The sequence below is a fragment of the Atractosteus spatula genome, chromosome 3 (genome assembly GCF_055471065.1).
Source record: "Atractosteus spatula isolate fAtrSpa1 chromosome 3, fAtrSpa1.hap1, whole genome shotgun sequence".
NCBI lineage: Eukaryota > Metazoa > Chordata > Actinopteri > Semionotiformes > Lepisosteidae > Atractosteus > Atractosteus spatula.
The window spans coordinates 68511819-68518209 of NC_142708.1; positions in this window are offsets into that span (position 1 = coordinate 68511819).

Here is a 6391-nt window from a genome sequence, read left to right on the forward strand (position 1 = left end):
AGTCCGCATAGGCACCGCGTTGGTAGCGCGCTGTGCCGTTCAGTCCAGTCCAGCGAGCCCAGAAGTTAATAGGTCCACCTACTGAAAACACACGGAGAGGGAGGAGAGGAGAGGCGGCGGGGGGGAGGAGGAGGAGGGGGGCGATGCTGACACGTGTATTTGCAAGCTTGTTGTGCAAACTGTAAACCCTCAAAGATCTGGGGTGATAATGTTTTCGTTTACACAACACGACACACACGGGGGGGAAAAAAAAGTTCCAGCTCTTTGTTATCTTCCCAAACACACGTTGTTTTTTTAAAAAAATTGCTGAGTAGCAGCACACGCGCGTGTTACTCAGTAGTTTTCAGCACATTCCCCTTCTTCGATATACGAGCGTTTCACCATAGCCTTTAGACTACGTGTTTTTTTTTCAGTTTTAGGAGAACACTTCTCGCTTGCGTTAAAAACCCATTAACTCGTAAAATTAGCCGGTGCACTATACACATGCCGATCTAAACACGAACGCCCGCACAAACTATCACCCGAAGAAGGCTCCACTGCTGAAACATTGTTTTCCTTCTCCTTTCAGCGTGGAATAAGCCTTTACTTCTTCCTTCACTGAAACTAATACTTGCAGGAGTTTAAAATCGTCCGTCTTGTGTATTGACCGTTTAAAAACATCGATTCAGAACTTGTTTGGGAACTTGCTTTCAGACTTTTCTTCGTATCACAAATTCACCCTGATAGTTCTGTACAGATACCGTTTAAACACAAGTGATCACGGCCATTTGCTCTGACCCTCGGGTGCAGCACTTGGCGCTTAAACGGCTCGTCTGATGGGCTTTTAGAGAACAAACTGTTCCAGGAGAGAAGCCCCCCAGCACCACGCGAACGCCTCACAGCTCCCAGGTCAAGCAGCGCCCAACGTTTTAAACAAAACATACAAAACGTATTTATTAAAAAAACGTGCATACATTTACATTTGCTTTAAATCTAAATTCGCAGACTTGAGGACGTTATATGTCTTGCCTTATAATTTATTTAAAAAACTCGTTTATACGTTTCGTCTTTTAGAAATAGTGTGGGTTGTGCACTGCTGCCTCGCGGCGTGGGAGGAGGGGGTTTCGAGCCCTTTCCTCCGTGTCACTGTCGCGAGCCTGTGTGAGCGAGTGTCGTGGGGGTGGCGGTCGTGTCGGGGTGATCTTACTGGTTTGGGGTTCGGGGTTGCGACCGGGCACACGGGGTGCAGCGAGCGCTTTTCATTGGACGAGCAAGCCGAGCTCTGCAAAAGGAGGCTGCCGCCCCGCTGGGTCCTAAGACCGCCGAGTATCTGCCCAGACCCTCTTGGCTTGTGCTCAGAAATCGGATCAGGGCAGGGTCAACTGGCGGTCTCCATCGCCAGGGGTAAAATGACCTCTTGTGCACCATGATTATGGCTTAAAACTAACGATGTACCAAAGGCAAAAATGTTTTATTTGTCCACTGACTTAGTGCAGGGCTGTCCAGTCCCGGTCCTGGGGGGGTCAGTGTGTCTGCAGGATTTCAACTCTTAATGAGCTCAAACAGCACAATATGAGCTTATTGGCAGCAATTTAATAGCTTCTCACAGCTGTTCTGACTTGACCTGGAAACCTTCAGAAATGCAGGCTTGGACAGCCCTGCTTTAAAAAGACCTGGAGACACTGCAGACACACTGACCCCTCCAGGACCAGGACTGGACAGCCCTGCTTTAAAGAGACCTGGAGACACTGCAGACACACTGACCCCTCCAGGACCAGGACTGGACAACCCTGCTTTAAAAAGACCTGGAGACACTGCAGACACACTGACCCCTCCAGGACCAGGACTGGACAGCCCTGCTTTAAAGAGACCTGGAGAGACTTCAGCCAGGCCTCTACCTGAAAACACACAAGTTAAACAATAATTGTTTGCAAAATGGAAGCTGTTGGATAAATATCACTAAAATATATTTGCTATACGGAAAACAAACCCACCATCTTGAATATACTGTGTTCAGGTGCAGGGTTAGATCCTGATCAGCAACTTTAATCCTCGAGTAAAACAGTGGTGATACGGACCACTGCAGTGTCCAGGCTGGAACACAGATCTGCACCTGGAGTGAACATTGACGTGCTCTGAGGAGGAAGGAGCGAAGCAGCTGAGATGGGGGTCCCCAGTCTTGGCCCTGGAGGGCTGCAGCACCCGCAGGGTCTCTTCCAAGGAGCAGCAGCTGGAGAGCTGGGAGACGCTGTCAAAACTGGTCCAGTTAAGCCAGTAATGAGCTGAACCAGGTTGTTAAGAGCTCAGCTGGATGGAAAACCTTTTGACTGACCATCTGTCCTGGGGGGCCAGTGTGTCTGCAGGGTGTCCAAGTCCTGGTCCTGGGGGGGTCAGTGTGTCTGCAGGGTGTCCAGTCCTGGGGGGGTCAGTTGTCTGCAGTATGTCCAGTCCTGGTCCTGGGGGGTCAGTGTGTCTGCAGGGTGTCCAGTCCTGGTCCTGGGGGGGTCAGTGTGTCTGCAGGGTGTCCAAGTCCTGGTCCTGGGGGGGTCAGTGTGTCTGCAGGGTGTCCAGTCCTGGGGGGTCAGTGTGTCTGCAGGATGTCCAGTCCTGGTCCTGGGGGGGGTCAGTGTGTCTGCAGGGTGTCCAGTCCTGGTCCTGGGGGGGGTCAGTGTGTCTGCAGGATGTCCAGTCCTGGTCCTAGGGGGTCAGTGTGTCTGCAGGATGTCCAGTCCTGGTCCTAGGGGGTCAGTGTGTCTGCAGGGTGTCCAAGTCCTGGTCCTGGGGGGGTCAGTGTGTCTGCAGGGTGTCCAGTCCTGGGGGGTCAGTGTGTCTGCAGGATGTCCAGTCCTGGTCCTGGGGGGGGTCAGTGTGTCTGCAGGGTGTCCAGTCCTGGTCCTGGGGGGGGTCAGTGTGTCTGCAGGATGTCCAGTCCTGGTCCTAGGGGGTCAGTGTGTCTGCAGGGTGTCCAGTCCTGGTCCTGGGGGGGGTCAGTGTGTCTGCAGGATGTCCAGTCCTGGTCCTAGGGGGTCAGTGTGTCTGCAGGGTGTCCAGTCCTGGTCCTGGGGGGGTCAGTGTGTCTGCAGGGTGTCCAGTCCTGGTCCTGGAGGGTCAGTGTGTCTGCAGGATGTCCAGTCCTGGTCCTGGGGGGGGTCAGTTTGTCTGCAGGGTGTCCAGTCCTGGTCCTGGGGGGGTCAGTGTGTCTGCAGGATGTCCAGTCCTGGTCCTGGGGGGGGTCAGTTTGTCTGCAGGGTGTCCAGTCCTGGGGGGTCAGTGTGTCTGCAGGGTGTCCAGTCCTGGTCCCAGAAGGTCAGTGTGTCTGCAGGATGTCTAGTCCTGGTCCTTGGGGGGTCAGTGTGTCTGCAGGATGTCCAGTCCTGGTCCTGGGGTGTCAGTGTGTCTGCAGTGTTTTATTCCAGCTTACAGTAGCTCATTAATGGAAACAATTAAACATCCTGTCTCAGCTCTAAAGCTGCTGCTGCTTTGAAGAGGGCATTCCTCCAGGACCCTGACCCACTGTCTTCTGGTCTTTGTTCCATCTGAGGTCTAATTGATATATTTGGTCTAATTATACAATTTGTTTCATACTTCCAACTAGGCTTCTAACGTTTCACAGATAACCATACCATTTAATAAAGTGAATGTTTTCAAGAATTAACAGTAAAAGACCTTTAGAAATCACATGAAAGTATTTATGTTAATTCTTCTTAATTGTCTGCTCAGGGTGGAACGAAATCCAGACGACACTAGGCCCTCCAGCAGGAGTCTAGTCTGATTATATGAAACATCAGGGAGGAGGTCACACACCTATCTGCATCAATGGGACTTCAGTGGAGAGGGTCAGCAGTTTTCAGTTCCTGGGTGTTAACGTGGACCCACCACACCGTGGTCAAAACAGCACAGCAGTGCCTATTCTGTCTCCACAGAGGTTTGGCACGCCGTCACCTATCCAGGCCAACTTGTGCACTATCCTGACTGGTTGCATCACTGCCTGGCTCCGCCCAGGATCGCAAAGTACTGCAGAGGGTGGTGAAGTCATTACCGGCTGTGAGCTACCAAACATCCAGGATATCTACTCAGCTAGATGTCTGAAGAAGGCCAGGTCCATTCTCAAGGAACCCAGTCATCCCAGTCACAAACTGTTTTCTCTCCTACCGTCCAGTAAACAGTATCAAAGGATTCAGTCAAAGACTAACAGATAATGGAACAGCTTCTACCTCCAGGCAATAAGACTGCTAAACAGCCAAGCTGCAGTCACCTTCAGCAACCACCCTAATGGTCCTTGTTAAACCTTCAGGTTACATGGACATACAGTTTTCCACTGTGTTTGGCAGACTGCATATTGCACTATTTGGACATACCGTATTGCATACAACCCGGAAATGTAGCAGTTCTATTTATATTGAGTTATTTTTTTATTGCACTGTTATTATGTAACTTTTTTCTGTAACTTTTAATTTTGTGATTTTTTATTTTTCTCTCTCCCCGGGTGAGCTCGCGGAAAAAGACATTTCATTGTCAGCAGTTGCTGATGCACGCTGTATTGCTGTGCATTTGAGAAATACACTTCGGTTGATCGATCCCCGGGTCGGGAGGGTCTGCGGCTTTGTGAGAAGGGGCGGCAGGTGTATCATGGACCCACCCGCGACATCTAGTGGCTAATGTGTGTTAAGGCACGTCGACAGAAGTCCTATTTTCGCCACTAACCACGGCGCTGCCGGTGCAGGACGAAAGCGTCTGGGTATCCTTTGCAGCCTACGCATGCTGACGCAGCTACCCACCTGAATTATCCAAGGTAGCGTCTCGACCATTCTTCTCTGTGAGGGTGAGGGGCTCGACTGCTGACCGTTTACAGAGGCGCAGAAACGAGGGAAGCCAAGTTGAATTTCCTCAGATAAAGCAGGGGTGACCACCCCTGCCGTGAAGACCCCGGTAAATCAGGGGTCTCCAGGTTGATGAGACTCGTGCTATTTCTGCTCATGCTATTCGACCCCTAGCTATTTCTGGAAGGAGCCCCCGGGCTATCAGCTTGAATAACAACAGACAACAGATGGAGGCTTGTCCCTGACTCCCCCCCAGTGTGAACAAACACTGTCTGTTCTCGGTCTAAAATAGTCTCAGCCAAAGGACAGGGCTCAGAGAGGGCACACAGATATATTGGGGTCAGGATCTTGAACCAGGAGCCTCCTGGCAATAAGACACGAGCTTGTAACTCTTAAGGTCTTCTTGCTCAGCCAGTTCAGTCTCACTCAGTGACGTGGCTGGTTACGGTTGCTGCCTCACTCCTCCAGATTCCAATGTGTTTCAATGCCACCCTCAGGTATCTATCTGCGTGGAGTTTGCATGTTCCCTCCTGGTCTTTCCCTGCGGCCTCCTCTTTGCTGCCAGCTCCCACAGACGCGCTGGCCAGGCTGGGCTGGTGTCTCTGGACCCTTCCTCCGTGGCCCCCAGCCGGGCCTCCCTCGTGCTCTGTCTGTCCGGCCGGCCGGACGGACGTCTGACCAGGGTAACAGTTGGAAGAGCTCAGACCACAATGAAAGAATCAAATCTGAAGTTTCCAGAGTGTCAGCAGAGCTGGCTGTTCCTGCTGTTGGGACGCAGAGAAAGACAGCTCTGGCAGTGACCTCTGCTTTAAGAAGAGCAGAGTCCGGCCGGCCTCTGCTTTAAGAAGCACGTTTTCATAGGAGTGTTTTATTACTATTAGAAATTCCTTACACTTATATAGCGCTTTTCTGGACACTCCACTCAGAGCACTTAACAGGTAATGGGGATCCCCTCCCCCACCACCAGTGGGCAGCCCCACCTGGATGATACACCAGTACGCTCCCCACACACCAGCTCTCAGTGGGGAGGAGAGCAGAGTGATGAAGCCAGTTCAGAGATGGGGATTATTAGGAGGCCATGACTGGTAAAGGCCAGGGGGAAATTTGGCCAGGATGTCAGGGTTACACCCCTACTCTTTTCCAGAAACACCTTGGGATTTTTAATGACCACAGAGAGTCAGGACCTCTCAGTTTTACATCTCATTTAAATAACAGCACCCTTTTTACAGTATAGTGTTCCAATTGCTATACTGAGGCATTAGGACCCATACAGACTGCAGGGTGAGCACCCCCTACTGGTCCCACTAACACCTCTTCCAGCAGCAGCCTTAGCTTTCCCAGGAGGTCTCCCATCCAGGTACTGGCCAGCATCACACCTGCTGAGCTTCAGTGGACTGCTAGCTGTGAGCTGCAGGGTGACACAACTGCTGGTACATTATTACTATTAGCCAAAGTACATTGATACCTGCCAGCAGCTATAACTAACTGTAACTAACCGAAGACACAGAGGGCCAACACTACTGTCTTGGATGAGTTCATTCACTGGATTGACTGAGACGTGCCAAGATGAATGATCATTCAGTCAGAGCTGT